This window comes from Oncorhynchus tshawytscha, linkage group LG22 (genome assembly GCF_018296145.1).
Source record: "Oncorhynchus tshawytscha isolate Ot180627B linkage group LG22, Otsh_v2.0, whole genome shotgun sequence".
Taxonomy (NCBI): Eukaryota; Metazoa; Chordata; class Actinopteri; order Salmoniformes; family Salmonidae; genus Oncorhynchus; species Oncorhynchus tshawytscha.
Window position 1 is genome coordinate 43,880,903 of NC_056450.1, and position 17,092 is coordinate 43,897,994.

A 17,092-nucleotide genomic window follows, 5' to 3' on the forward strand; every position below is an offset into this window, starting at 1 on the left:
TTTGGTCACCTACAAACAAGGAAGATTTCTGGCTCTCACAGACCTGTAACTTCTTCTTTAAGAGGCTCCTCTGCCCTCCACTCGTTACCTGTTTTAATGGCACCTGTTTGAACTTGTTATCAGTATAAAAGACACCTGTCCACAACCTCAAACAGTCACACTCCAAACTCCACTACTAGTTTTTTCCCCTCATCAATCTACACACAATACCCCATAATGACATCACAATACCCCATAATGACATCACAATACCCCATAATGACATCACAATACACCATAATGACATCACAATACTCCATAATGAAACAGTTTAGTTAGATCTTAGAAATGTTTGCAAATGTATAAAAAAAAAATGAAATATTACATTTACATGAGTATTCAGACCCTTTACTCAGTACTTTGTTGAAGCACCTTTGGCAGCGATTACAGCCTCGAGTCTTCTTGGGTATGATGCTATAAACTTGGCATACCTGTATTTGGGGAGTTTCTCCCATTCTTCTCTGCAGATCCTCTCAAGCTCTGTCAGGTTGGATGGGGAGCGTCACTTCATAGCTATTTTCAGGTCTCTAAAGAGATATTCGATCGTGTTCAAGTCCAGGCTCTGGCTGGGCCACTCAAGGACATTCAGAGACTTGTCCTGAAGCCATTCCTGTGTTGTCTTGGCTGTGTGCTTATGGTTGTTGTCCTGTTGGAAGGTGAACCTTCTCCCCAGTCTGAGGTCCTGAGCGTTTTTCATCAAGGATCTCTCTGTACTTTGCTCTGTTCATCTTTCCCTCGAACCTGACTAGTCTCCCAGTCCCTGCCGCTGAAAAACATCCCCACAGCATGATGCTGCAGCACCACCATGATGCTGCCACCACCACAGCATGATGCTGCAGCACCACCATGATGCTGCAGCACCACCACAGCATGATGCTGCCGCACCACCACAGCATGATGCTGCCACCACCACAGCATGATGCTGCAGCACCACCATGATGCTGCCACCACCACAGCATGATGCTGCAGCACCACCATGATGCTGCCACCACCACAGCATGATGCTGCCACCACCACCAGGTTTCCTTCAGACATGACGCTGATTCATCAGACAAGATAATCTTGTTTCTCATAGTCTGAGTCCTTTAGGTGCCTTTTGGCAAACTCCAAGCTGGCTGTCATGTGCCCTTTACTGAGGAGTGGCTTCCGTCTGGCCACTCTAGCATAAAGGCCTGATTGGTGGAGTGCTGCAGAGATATTTGGGTTGGCAGGGAATCCTAGTGGTTAGAGCATTGGACTAGCAGCCGAAAGGTTGCAAGTTCAAATCCCCGAGCTGACAAGGTACCAATCTATCATTCTGCTCCTGAACAAGGCAGTTAACCCACATTCCTAGGCCATCATTGAAAATAAGAATTTGTTGTTAACTGACTAGTTAAATATATATCTTTTTTAAAAGATTGTTCTTCTGGAAGATTCTCCCATCTCCACAGAGAAACTCTGAACGTTTGGCCGGGTGGCCAGCTCGAGGAAGCGTCTTGGTTGTTTCAAACTTCTTCAATTTAAGAATGATGGAGGTGTTCTTGGGTACCTTCAATGTGGCAGAAAGGTTCCCCAGATCTGTGCCTCGACACAATCTTGTCTCGGAGCTCTACATACAACTCCTTTGAGCTCATGTCTTGGTCAACTGTGGGACCTTATATAGACAGGTGTGTACCTTTCCAAATCATGTCCAATCAATTGAATTTACCACAGGTGGACTCCAATTAAGTTGTAGAAACATCTTAAGGATGATCAATGGAAACAGGATGCACCTGAACTCAATTTTGAGTCTCATAGCAAAGGGTCTGAATACAAATATGAACATTTCTAGAAACCTGTTTTCGCTTGTGTGTAGATTGATGAAGAAATGTTTTAATTTGATCAATTTTAGAATAAGGTTGTGACGTAACAAAAGGTCAAAGGCTTTGAATACTTTCTGGATTCACTGTTATTATCTTTCCAGGTGTACCGGTGTAAGGAAATAGGAAACGAGTCTAGAACTAGAACTATTGGATATTCTGAGAACATTGTAACCGTGTTCTGCTTGACATTTAGGGGATGTTTTCTTAACACAAAAAAAATCCCCACGCAAAATACGTTCTCAATATGTTTTTTTTTGCAAACATAACAGTACCAGTCAAAAGTTTGGACACATCTACTCATTCAAGGACAGGTTTCTCAGGGACATATAGAGCGGCAGGTAGCCTCGCGGTTAGAGGTCGCTAGTTCAAATGTGTCGACGTGCCCCTGAGCAAGGCACTTAACCCTAATTGCTCCAAGGTTTCTGTTGATAGAGAGGACTGCAGCGTGAAGGTGAGAGGACAGGACGGAGAGAGGAGAGGACTGGAGAGAGGAGGTGAGAGAGGACTGTAGAGATGAGGGGAGAGAGCTGGATAAAGGAGGGGACTGGAGAGAGGAGGGGAGAGGAGAAGACTGGCGAGATGAGGGTGGGAAAGGGGAGAGGAGGGGAGAGGACTGGAGAGAGAGGAGGGGAGAGGACTGGAGAGATGAGGGGAGACAAGAGGACTGGAGAGAGGGGAGACAAGAGGACTGGAGAGAGGAATGGATAGGAGAGAACTGGAGAGAGGTGGGGAGAGAACTGGGTAAAGGAGGGGACTGGGGAGAGGAGGGGAGAGGAGAGGACTGGAGTGAGGAGGGGAAAGGAGAAGACGGGAGAGAAATGAGGAGAGAGGAGAGGACGGGCATTGGGAGAGGACTGGAGAGAGATGATGACTGCTAGCTAAGATATTGAAAGTCTGATGTTGACATGATCAGTCCAATCTATGCTACTGTAGATATAACGTGATTTGACATAATTCTATCTGTGGCCAATGACCTTGGGCCTTCTTGGATGGGCACTTCTAATGTACCTCTAACTCACGGAGCTTGAATTTTAAAGCTCTCCCCGTAGATTTTGTTAGTGACAGGACACTGAGCCAATCACGGAGCAACCAGAGAACATGACCAACCCCTCCGCTCTGTATTTCCCGATGGCTGCCCCTCCACCACAGAAAGCACTGAGCTGAAACACCTGCCTTTTGGAGTGACGCAGTGTCCCCATGAGTGACAGGACACTGAGCCAATCACAGAGCTGAAACACCTGCACTTTGGAGCTGCTTTACTCAAGAAGACAAAACAAGAGACCATGTTTTTATGCCACTTTATTAACTCAATGATAAAAATTAAAAAAACATTGTGTGCAAATGGTTATGTGACACGTATTAATGACAAAATAACATGCAAATCAGCCCCCCCCCCACCTAAACAGGCTGGACTCTAAACACCTGAAGGATGGGTCACTACTACATAACAGTCAGTTATCTGGATCAGTATTGGTCTTTTAGGAAATGGCTACTGTTGACATGGATACTGCAACTGTTATGACTGTTTCTATGGAAACGGTTATCAAAGAGCAAGGTCGGCCTCCCTTGGTGTCATGGCAACACATCCCTGGTGGAAACATCAAATCCACATCCATCTCTGGTTAGTATTAGATTTTAGTTGTAAACCCAACATACCTTCAACTTGAAATAAACCAACCATACAGTACATTACACTAATCAATGATCAAAGTTGATGAGATGTTGGCCTGAGTGTCTGTTTGTGCTATCATGCAAACTCGTCACTCATTGTCATGCCAAACTGATTAGCTTAACATTGACAATGACAGCAAGAAATGGAGTTGTCAAGGGCACAACAGATTTAGGACCAGGACCAAGAGAACAACAGATTTAGGACCAGGACCAAGAGAACAACAGATTTAGGACCAGGTTGATAAGAGAACAACAGATTTAGGACCAGGTTAATAAGAGAACAACAGATTTAGGACCAGGTTAATAAGAGAACAACAGATTTAGGACCAGGTTAATAAGAGAACAACAGATTTAGGACCAGGACCAAGAGAACAACAGATTTAGGACCAGGTTAATAAGAGAACAACAGATTTAGGACCAGGTTAATAAGAGAACAACAGATTTAGGACCAGGACCAAGAGAACAACATATTTAGGACCAGGTTAATAAGAGAACAACAGATTTAGGACCAGGACCAAGAGAACAACAGATTTAGGACCAGGACCAAGAGAACAACAGATTTAGGACCAGGTTAATAAGAGAACAACAGATTTAGGACCAGGTTGATAAGAGAACAACAGATTTAGGACCAGGTTGATAAGAGAACAACAGATTTAGGACCAGGACCAAGAGAACAACAGATTTAGGACCAGGACCAAGAGAACAACAGATTTAGGACCAGGTTAATAAGAGAACAACAGATTTAGGACCAGGTTGATAAGAGAACAACAGATTTAGGACCAGGTTGATAAGAGAACAACAGATTTAGGACCAGGACCAAGAGAACACCAGATTTAGGACCAGGACCAAGAGAACAACAGATTTAGGACCAGGACCAAGAGAACAACAGATTTAGGACCAGGTTAATAAGAGAACAACAGATTTAGGTCCAGGTTGATAAGAGAACAACAGATTTAGGACCAGGTTGATAAGAGAACAACAGATTTAGGACCAGGTTGATAAGAGAACAACAGATTTAGGACCAGGTTGATAAGAGAACAACAGATTTAGGACCAGGTTAATAAGAGAACAACAGATTTAGGACCAGGTTGATAAGAGAACAACAGATTTAGGACCAGGACCAAGAGAACAACAGATTTAGGACCAGGACCAAGAGAACAACAGATTTAGGACCAGGTTAATAAGAGAACACCAGATTTAGGACCAGGACCAAGAGAACAACATATTTAGGACCAGGACCAAGAGAACAACAGATTTAGGACCAGGACCAAGAGACCAACAGATTTAGGACCAGGACCAAGAGAACAACAGATTAAGGACCAGTTTGATAAGAGAACAACAGATTTAGGACCAGGTTGATAAGAGAACAACAGATTTAGGACCAGGACCAAGAGAACAACAGATTTAGGACCAGGTTGATAAGAGAACAACAGATTTAGGACCAGGACCAAGAGAACAACAGATTTAGGACCAGGTTAATAAGAGAACAACAGATTTAGGACCAGGACCAAGAGAACAACAGATTTAGGACCAGGACCAAGAGAACAACATATTTAGGACCAGGTTGATAAGAGAACAACAGATTTAGGACCAGGTTGATAAGAGAACAACAGATTTAGGACCAGGTTGATAAGAGAACAACAGATTTAGGACCAGGTTGATAAGAGAACAACAGATTTAGGACCAGGTTGATAAGAGAACAACAGATTTAGGACCAGGTTAATAAGAGAACAACAGATTTAGGACCAGGTTAATAAGAGAACAACAGATTTAGGACCAGGACCAAGAGAACAACAGATTTAGGACCAGGACAAAGAGAACAACAGATTTAGGACCAGGTTAATAAGAGAACAACAGATTTAGGACCAGGACCAAGAGAACAACATATTTAGGACCAGGTTAATAAGAGAACAACAGATTTAGGACCAGGTTGATAAGAGAACAACAGATTTAGGACCAGGTTAATAAGAGAACAACAGATTTAGGACCAGGTTAATAAGAGAACAACAGATTTAGGACCAGGTTAATAAGAGAACAACAGATTTAGGACCAGGTTAATAAGAGAACAACAGATTTAGGACCAGGTTGATAAGAGAACAACAGATTTAGGACCAGGTTGATAAGAGAACAACAGATTTAGGACCAGGACCAAGAGAACAACAGATTTAGGACCAGGTTAATAAGAGAACAACAGATTTAGGACCAGGTTGATAAGAGAACAACAGATTTAGGACCAGGTTGATAAGAGAACAACAGATTTAGGACCAGGTTGATAAGAGAACAACAGATTTAGGACCAGGTTGATAAGAGAACAACAGATTTAGGACCAGGTTGATAAGAGAACAACAGATTTAGGACCAGGTTAATAAGAGAACAACAGATTTAGGACCAGGTTAATAAGAGAACAACAGATTTAGGACCAGGTTAATAAGAGAACAACAGATTTAGGACCAGGTTGATAAGAGAACAACAGATTTAGGACCAGGTTGATAAGAGAACAACAGATTTAGGACCAGGTTGATAAGAGAACAACAGATTTAGGACCAGGTTGATAAGAGAACAACAGATTTAGGACCAGGTTGATAAGAGAACAACAGATTTAGGACCAGGACCAAGAGAACAACAGATTTAGGACCAGGTTAATAAGAGAACAACAGATTTAGGACCAGGTTGATAAGAGAACAACAGATTTAGGACCAGGTTGATAAGAGAACAACAGATTTAGGACCAGGTTGATAAGAGAACAACAGATTTAGGACCAGGTTGATAAGAGAACAACAGATTTAGGACCAGGTTGATAAGAGAACAACAGATTTAGGACCAGGTTAATAAGAGAACAACAGATTTAGGACCAGGACCAAGAGAACAACAGATTTAGGACCAGGACCAAGAGAACAACAGATTTAGGACCAGGTTAATAAGAGAACAACAGATTTAGGACCAGGTTGATAAGAGAACAACAGATTTAGGACCAGGTTGATAAGAGAACAACAGATTTAGGACCAGGTTGATAAGAGAACAACAGATTTAGGACCAGGACCAAGAGAACAACAGATTTAGGACCAGGTTAATAAGAGAACAACAGATTTAGGACCAGGTTGATAAGAGAACAACAGATTTAGGACCAGGACCAAGAGAACAACAGATTTAGGACCAGGACCAAGAGAACAACAGATTTAGGACCAGGTTAATAAGAGAACACCAGATTTAGGACCAGGACCAAGAGAACAACAGATTTAGGACCAGGACCAAGAGAACAACAGATTTAGGACCAGGACCAAGAGACCAACAGATTTAGGACCAGGACCAAGAGAACAACAGATTAAGGACCAGTTTGATAAGAGAACAACAGATTTAGGACCAGGTTGATAAGAGAACAACAGATTTAGGACCAGGACCAAGAGAACAACAGATTTAGGACCAGGTTGATAAGAGAACAACAGATTTAGGACCAGGACCAAGAGAACAACAGATTTAGGACCAGGTTAATAAGAGAACAACAGATTTAGGACCAGGACCAAGAGAACAACAGATTTAGGACCAGGACCAAGAGAACAACATATTTAGGACCAGGTTGATAAGAGAACAACAGATTTAGGACCAGGTTGATAAGAGAACAACAGATTTAGGACCAGGTTGATAAGAGAACAACAGATTTAGGACCAGGTTGATAAGAGAACAACAGATTTAGGACCAGGTTGATAAGAGAACAACAGATTTAGGACCAGGTTAATAAGAGAACAACAGATTTAGGACCAGGTTAATAAGAGAACAACAGATTTAGGACCAGGACCAAGAGAACAACAGATTTAGGACCAGGACAAAGAGAACAACAGATTTAGGACCAGGTTAATAAGAGAACAACAGATTTAGGACCAGGACCAAGAGAACAACATATTTAGGACCAGGTTAATAAGAGAACAACAGATTTAGGACCAGGTTGATAAGAGAACAACAGATTTAGGACCAGGTTAATAAGAGAACAACAGATTTAGGACCAGGTTAATAAGAGAACAACAGATTTAGGACCAGGTTAATAAGAGAACAACAGATTTAGGACCAGGTTAATAAGAGAACAACAGATTTAGGACCAGGTTGATAAGAGAACAACAGATTTAGGACCAGGTTGATAAGAGAACAACAGATTTAGGACCAGGACCAAGAGAACAACAGATTTAGGACCAGGTTAATAAGAGAACAACAGATTTAGGACCAGGTTGATAAGAGAACAACAGATTTAGGACCAGGTTGATAAGAGAACAACAGATTTAGGACCAGGTTGATAAGAGAACAACAGATTTAGGACCAGGTTGATAAGAGAACAACAGATTTAGGACCAGGTTGATAAGAGAACAACAGATTTAGGACCAGGTTAATAAGAGAACAACAGATTTAGGACCAGGTTAATAAGAGAACAACAGATTTAGGACCAGGTTAATAAGAGAACAACAGATTTAGGACCAGGTTGATAAGAGAACAACAGATTTAGGACCAGGTTGATAAGAGAACAACAGATTTAGGACCAGGTTGATAAGAGAACAACAGATTTAGGACCAGGTTGATAAGAGAACAACAGATTTAGGACCAGGTTGATAAGAGAACAACAGATTTAGGACCAGGACCAAGAGAACAACAGATTTAGGACCAGGTTAATAAGAGAACAACAGATTTAGGACCAGGTTGATAAGAGAACAACAGATTTAGGACCAGGTTGATAAGAGAACAACAGATTTAGGACCAGGTTGATAAGAGAACAACAGATTTAGGACCAGGTTGATAAGAGAACAACAGATTTAGGACCAGGTTGATAAGAGAACAACAGATTTAGGACCAGGTTAATAAGAGAACAACAGATTTAGGACCAGGACCAAGAGAACAACAGATTTAGGACCAGGACCAAGAGAACAACAGATTTAGGACCAGGTTAATAAGAGAACAACAGATTTAGGACCAGGTTGATAAGAGAACAACAGATTTAGGACCAGGTTGATAAGAGAACAACAGATTTAGGACCAGGTTGATAAGAGAACAACAGATTTAGGACCAGGACCAAGAGAACAACAGATTTAGGACCAGGTTAATAAGAGAACAACAGATTTAGGACCAGGTTGATAAGAGAACAACAGATTTAGGACCAGGACCAAGAGAACAACAGATTTAGGACCAGGACCAAGAGAACAACAGATTTAGGACCAGGTTAATAAGAGAACACCAGATTTAGGACCAGGACCAAGAGAACAACAGATTTAGGACCAGGACCAAGAGAACAACAGATTTAGGACCAGGACCAAGAGACCAACAGATTTAGGACCAGGACCAAGAGAACAACAGATTAAGGACCAGTTTGATAAGAGAACAACAGATTTAGGACCAGGTTGATAAGAGAACAACAGATTTAGGACCAGGACCAAGAGAACAACAGATTTAGGACCAGGTTGATAAGAGAACAACAGATTTAGGACCAGGACCAAGAGAACAACAGATTTAGGACCAGGTTAATAAGAGAACAACAGATTTAGGACCAGGACCAAGAGAACAACAGATTTAGGACCAGGACCAAGAGAACAACATATTTAGGACCAGGTTGATAAGAGAACAACAGATTTAGGACCAGGTTGATAAGAGAACAACAGATTTAGGACCAGGTTGATAAGAGAACAACAGATTTAGGACCAGGTTGATAAGAGAACAACAGATTTAGGACCAGGTTGATAAGAGAACAACAGATTTAGGACCAGGTTAATAAGAGAACAACAGATTTAGGACCAGGTTAATAAGAGAACAACAGATTTAGGACCAGGACCAAGAGAACAACAGATTTAGGACCAGGACAAAGAGAACAACAGATTTAGGACCAGGTTAATAAGAGAACAACAGATTTAGGACCAGGACCAAGAGAACAACATATTTAGGACCAGGTTAATAAGAGAACAACAGATTTAGGACCAGGTTGATAAGAGAACAACAGATTTAGGACCAGGTTAATAAGAGAACAACAGATTTAGGACCAGGTTAATAAGAGAACAACAGATTTAGGACCAGGTTAATAAGAGAACAACAGATTTAGGACCAGGTTAATAAGAGAACAACAGATTTAGGACCAGGTTGATAAGAGAACAACAGATTTAGGACCAGGTTGATAAGAGAACAACAGATTTAGGACCAGGACCAAGAGAACAACAGATTTAGGACCAGGTTAATAAGAGAACAACAGATTTAGGACCAGGTTGATAAGAGAACAACAGATTTAGGACCAGGTTGATAAGAGAACAACAGATTTAGGACCAGGTTGATAAGAGAACAACAGATTTAGGACCAGGTTGATAAGAGAACAACAGATTTAGGACCAGGTTGATAAGAGAACAACAGATTTAGGACCAGGTTAATAAGAGAACAACAGATTTAGGACCAGGTTAATAAGAGAACAACAGATTTAGGACCAGGTTAATAAGAGAACAACAGATTTAGGACCAGGTTGATAAGAGAACAACAGATTTAGGACCAGGTTGATAAGAGAACAACAGATTTAGGACCAGGTTGATAAGAGAACAACAGATTTAGGACCAGGTTGATAAGAGAACAACAGATTTAGGACCAGGTTGATAAGAGAACAACAGATTTAGGACCAGGACCAAGAGAACAACAGATTTAGGACCAGGTTAATAAGAGAACAACAGATTTAGGACCAGGTTGATAAGAGAACAACAGATTTAGGACCAGGTTGATAAGAGAACAACAGATTTAGGACCAGGTTGATAAGAGAACAACAGATTTAGGACCAGGTTGATAAGAGAACAACAGATTTAGGACCAGGTTGATAAGAGAACAACAGATTTAGGACCAGGTTAATAAGAGAACAACAGATTTAGGACCAGGACCAAGAGAACAACAGATTTAGGACCAGGACCAAGAGAACAACAGATTTAGGACCAGGTTAATAAGAGAACAACAGATTTAGGACCAGGTTGATAAGAGAACAACAGATTTAGGACCAGGTTGATAAGAGAACAACAGATTTAGGACCAGGTTGATAAGAGAACAACAGATTTAGGACCAGGACCAAGAGAACAACAGATTTAGGACCAGGTTAATAAGAGAACAACAGATTTAGGACCAGGTTGATAAGAGAACAACAGATTTAGGACCAGGTTAATAAGAGAACAACAGATTTAGGACCAGGTTAATAAGAGAACAACAGATTTAGGACCAGGTTAATAAGAGAACAACAGATTTAGGACCAGGTTGATAAGAGAACAACAGATTTAGGACCAGGTTGATAAGAGAACAACAGATTTAGGACCAGGTTGATAAGAGAACAACAGATTTAGGACCAGGTTGATAAAGAGAACAACAGATTTAGGACCAGGTTGATAAGAGAACAACAGATTTAGGACCAGGACCAAGAGAACAACAGATTTAGGACCAGGACCAAGAGACCAACAGATTTAGGACCAGGACCAAGAGAACAACAGATTAAGGACCAGTTTGATAAGAGAACAACAGATTTAGGACCAGGTTGATAAGAGAACAACAGATTTAGGACCAGGACCAAGAGAACAACAGATTTAGGACCAGGTTGATAAGAGAACAACAGATTTAGGACCAGGACCAAGAGAACAACAGATTTAGGACCAGGTTAATAAGAGAACAACAGATTTAGGACCAGGACCAAGAGAACAACAGATTTAGGACCAGGACCAAGAGAACAACATATTTAGGACCAGGTTGATAAGAGAACAACAGATTTAGGACCAGGTTGATAAGAGAACAACAGATTTAGGACCAGGTTGATAAGAGAACAACAGATTTAGGACCAGGTTGATAAGAGAACAACAGATTTAGACCATAAGAGGACCAGGTTGATAAGAGAACAACAGATTTAGGACCAGGTTAATAAGAGAACAACAGATTTAGGACCAGGTTAATAAGAGAACAACAGATTTAGGACCAGGACCAAGAGAACAACAGATTTAGGACCAGGACAAAGAGAACAACAGATTTAGGACCAGGTTAATAAGAGAACAACAGATTTAGGACCAGGACCAAGAGAACAACATATTTAGGACCAGGTTAATAAGAGAACAACAGATTTAGGACCAGGTTGATAAGAGAACAACAGATTTAGGACCAGGTTAATAAGAGAACAACAGATTTAGGACCAGGTTAATAAGAGAACAACAGATTTAGGACCAGGTTAATAAGAGAACAACAGATTTAGGACCAGGTTAATAAGAGAACAACAGATTTAGGACCAGGTTGATAAGAGAACAACAGATTTAGGACCAGGTTGATAAGAGAACAACAGATTTAGGACCAGGACCAAGAGAACAACAGATTTAGGACCAGGTTAATAAGAGAACAACAGATTTAGGACCAGGTTGATAAGAGAACAACAGATTTAGGACCAGGTTGATAAGAGAACAACAGATTTAGGACCAGGTTGATAAGAGAACAACAGATTTAGGACCAGGTTGATAAGAGAACAACAGATTTAGGACCAGGTTGATAAGAGAACAACAGATTTAGGACCAGGTTAATAAGAGAACAACAGATTTAGGACCAGGTTAATAAGAGAACAACAGATTTAGGACCAGGTTAATAAGAGAACAACAGATTTAGGACCAGGTTGATAAGAGAACAACAGATTTAGGACCAGGTTGATAAGAGAACAACAGATTTAGGACCAGGTTGATAAGAGAACAACAGATTTAGGACCAGGTTGATAAGAGAACAACAGATTTAGGACCAGGTTGATAAGAGAACAACAGATTTAGGACCAGGACCAAGAGAACAACAGATTTAGGACCAGGTTAATAAGAGAACAACAGATTTAGGACCAGGTTGATAAGAGAACAACAGATTTAGGACCAGGTTGATAAGAGAACAACAGATTTAGGACCAGGTTGATAAGAGAACAACAGATTTAGGACCAGGTTGATAAGAGAACAACAGATTTAGGACCAGGTTGATAAGAGAACAACAGATTTAGGACCAGGTTAATAAGAGAACAACAGATTTAGGACCAGGACCAAGAGAACAACAGATTTAGGACCAGGACCAAGAGAACAACAGATTTAGGACCAGGTTAATAAGAGAACAACAGATTTAGGAACAGGTTGATAAGAGAACAACAGATTTAGGACCAGGTTGATAAGAGAACAACAGATTTAGGACCAGGTTGATAAGAGAACAACAGATTTAGGACCAGGACCAAGAGACCAACAGATTTAGGACCAGGTTAATAAGAGAACAACAGATTTAGGACCAGGTTGATAAGAGAACAACAGATTTAGGACCAGGTTGATAAGAGAACAACAGATTTAGGACCAGGTTGATAAGAGAACAACAGATTTAGGACCAGGTTGATAAGAGAACAACAGATTTAGGACCAGGTTGATAAGAGAACAACAGATTTAGGGCCAGGTTAATAAGAGAACAACAGATTTAGGACCAGGACCAAGAGAACAACAGATTTAGGACCAGGACCAAGAGAACAACAGATTTAGGACCAGGACCAAGAGAACAACAGATTTAGGACCAGGTTAATAAGAGAACAACAGATTTAGGACCAGGTTGATAAGAGAACAACAGATTTAGGACCAGGTTGATAAGAGAACAACAGATTTAGGACCAGGACCAAGAGAACACCAGATTTAGGACCAGGACCAAGAGAACAACAGATTTAGGACCAGGACCAAGAGAACAACAGATTTAGGACCAGGTTAATAAGAGAACAACAGATTTAGGTCCAGGTTGATAAGAGAACAACAGATTTAGGACCAGGTTGATAAGAGAACAACAGATTTAGGACCAGGTTGATAAGAGAACAACAGATTTAGGACCAGGTTGATAAGAGAACAACAGATTTAGGACCAGGTTAATAAGAGAACAACAGATTTAGGACCAGGACCAAGAGAACAACAGATTTAGGACCAGGACCAAGAGAACAACGGATTTAGGACCAGGTTAATAAGAGAACACCAGATTTAGGACCAGGTTGATAAGAGAACAACAGATTTAGGACCAGGTTGATAAGAGAACAACAGATTTAGGACCAGGTTGATAAGAGAACAACAGATTTAGGACCAGGTTGATAAGAGAACAACAGATTTAGGACCAGGTTGATAAGAGAACAACAGATTTAGGACCAGGTTGATAAGAGAACAACAGATTTAGGACCAGGACCAAGAGAACAACAGATTTAGGACCAGGACCAAGAGAACAACAGATTTAGGACCAGGTTAATAAGAGAACAACAGATTTAGGTCCAGGTTGATAAGAGAACAACAGATTTAGGACCAGGTTGATAAGAGAACAACAGATTTAGGACCAGGTTGATAAGAGAACAACAGATTTAGGACCAGGTTGATAAGAGAACAACAGATTTAGGACCAGGTTGATAAGAGAACAACAGATTTAGGACCAGGACCAAGAGAACAACAGATTTAGGACCAGGACCAAGAGAACAACAGATTTAGGACCAGGTTAATAAGAGAACACCAGATTTAGGACCAGGACCAAGAGAACAACATATTTAGGACCAGGACCAAGAGAACAACAGATTTAGGACCAGGACCAAGAGACCAACAGATTTAGGACCAGGACCAAGAGAACAACAGATTAAGGACCAGTTTGATAAGAGAACAACAGATTTAGGACCAGGTTGATAAGAGAACAACAGATTTAGGACCAGGACCAAGAGAACAACAGATTTAGGACCAGGTTGATAAGAGAACAACAGATTTAGGACCAGGACCAAGAGAACAACAGATTTAGGACCAGGTTAATAAGAGAACAACAGATTTAGGACCAGGACCAAGAGAACAACAGATTTAGGACCAGGACCAAGAGAACAACATATTTAGGACCAGGTTGATAAGAGAACAACAGATTTAGGACCAGGTTGATAAGAGAACAACAGATTTAGGACCAGGTTGATAAGAGAACAACAGATTTAGGACCAGGTTGATAAGAGAACAACATATTTAGGACCAGGTTGATAAGAGAACAACAGATTTAGGACCAGGTTAATAAGAGAACAACAGATTTAGGACCAGGTTAATAAGAGAACAACAGATTTAGGACCAGGACCAAGAGAACAACAGATTTAGGACCAGGACCAAGAGAACAACAGATTTAGGACCAGGTTAATAAGAGAACAACAGATTTAGGACCAGGACCAAGAGAACAACATATTTAGGACCAGGTTAATAAGAGAACAACAGATTTAGGACCAGGTTGATAAGAGAACAACAGATTTAGGACCAGGTTAATAAGAGAACAACAGATTTAGGACCAGGTTAATAAGAGAACAACAGATTTAGGACCAGGTTAATAAGAGAACAACAGATTTAGGACCAGGACCAAGAGAACAACAGATTTAGGACCAGGTTAATAAGATAACAACAGATTTAGGACCAGGTTAAAAAGAGAACAACAGATTTAGGACCAGGTTAATAAGATAACAACAGATTTAGGACCAGGTTAATAAGAAAACAACAGATTTAGGACCAGGTTAATAAGAGAACAACAGATTTAGGACCAGGTTAATAAGAGAACAACAGATTTAGGACCAGGTTGATAAGAGAACAACAGATTTAGGACCAGGTTGATAAGAGAACAACAGATTTAGGACCAGGACCAAGAGAACAACAGATTTAGGACCAGGTTAATAAGAGAACAACAGATTTAGGACCAGGTTGATAAGAGAACAACAGATTTAGGACCAGGTTGATAAGAGAACAACAGATTTAGGACCAGGTTGATAAGAGAACACCAGATTTAGGACCAGGTTGATAAGAGAACAACAGATTTAGGACCAGGTTGATAAGAGAACAACAGATTTAGGACCAGGTTAATAAGAGAACAACAGATTTAGGACCAGGTTAATAAGAGAACAACAGATTTAGGACCAGGTTAATAAGAGAACAACAGATTTAGGACCAGGTTGATAAGAGAACAACAGATTTAGGACCAGGTTGATAAGAGAACAACAGATTTAGGACCAGGTTGATAAGAGAACAACAGATTTAGGACCAGGTTGATAAGAGAACAACAGATTTAGGACCAGGTTGATAAGAGAACAACAGATTTAGGACCAGGACCAAGAGAACAACAGATTTAGGACCAGGTTAATAAGAGAACAACAGATTTAGGACCAGGTTGATAAGAGAACAACAGATTTAGGACCAGGTTGATAAGAGAACAACAGATTTAGGACCAGGTTGATAAGAGAACAACAGATTTAGGACCAGGTTGATAAGAGAACAACAGATTTAGGACCAGGTTGATAAGAGAACAACAGATTTAGGACCAGGTTAATAAGAGAACAACAGATTTAGGACCAGGACCAAGAGAACAACAGATTTAGGACCAGGACCAAGAGAACAACAGATTTAGGACCAGGTTAATAAGAGAACAACAGATTTAGGACCAGGTTGATAAGAGAACAACAGATTTAGGACCAGGTTGATAAGAGAACAACAGATTTAGGACCAGGTTGATAAGAGAACAACAGATTTAGGACCAGGACCAAGAGAACAACAGATTTAGGACCAGGTTAATAAGAGAACAACAGATTTAGGACCAGGTTGATAAGAGAACAACAGATTTAGGACCAGGTTGATAAGAGAACAACAGATTTAGGACCAGGTTGATAAGAGAACAACAGATTTAGGACCAGGTTGATAAGAGAACAACAGATTTAGGACCAGGTTGATAAGAGAACAACAGATTTAGGACCAGGTTAATAAGAGAACAACAGATTTAGGACCAGGACCAAGAGAACAACAGATTTAGGACCAGGACCAAGAGAACAACAGATTTAGGACCAGGTTAATAAGAGAACAACAGATTTAGGACCAGGTTGATAAGAGAACAACAGATTTAGGACCAGGTTGATAAGAGAACAACAGATTTAGGACCAGGTTGATAAGAGAACAACAGATTTAGGACCAGGTTGATAAGAGAACAACAGATTTAGGACCAGGTTGATAAGAGAACAACAGATTTAGGACCAGGACCAAGAGAACAACAGATTTAGGACCAGGTTAATAAGAGAACAACAGATTTAGGACCAGGTTGATAAGAGAACAAAAGATTTAGGACCAGGTTGATAAGAGAACAACAGATTTAGGACCAGGTTGATAAGAGAACAACAGATTTAGGACCAGGTTGATAAGAGAACAACAGATTTAGGACCAGGTTGATAAGAGAACAACAGATTTAGGACCAGGTTGATAAGAGAACAACAGATTTAGGACCAGGTTGATAAGAGAACAACAGATTTAGGACCAGGACCAAGAGAACAACAGATTTAGGACCAGGTTAATAAGAGAACAACAGATTTAGGACCAGGTTGATAAGAGAACAACAGATTTAGGACCAGGTTGATAAGAGAACAACAGATTTAGGACCAGGTTGATAAGAGAACAACAGATTTAGGACCAGGTTGATAAGAGAACAACAGATTTAGGACCAGGTTGATAAGAGAACAACAGATTTAGGACCAGGTTAATAAGAGAACAACAGATTTAGGACCA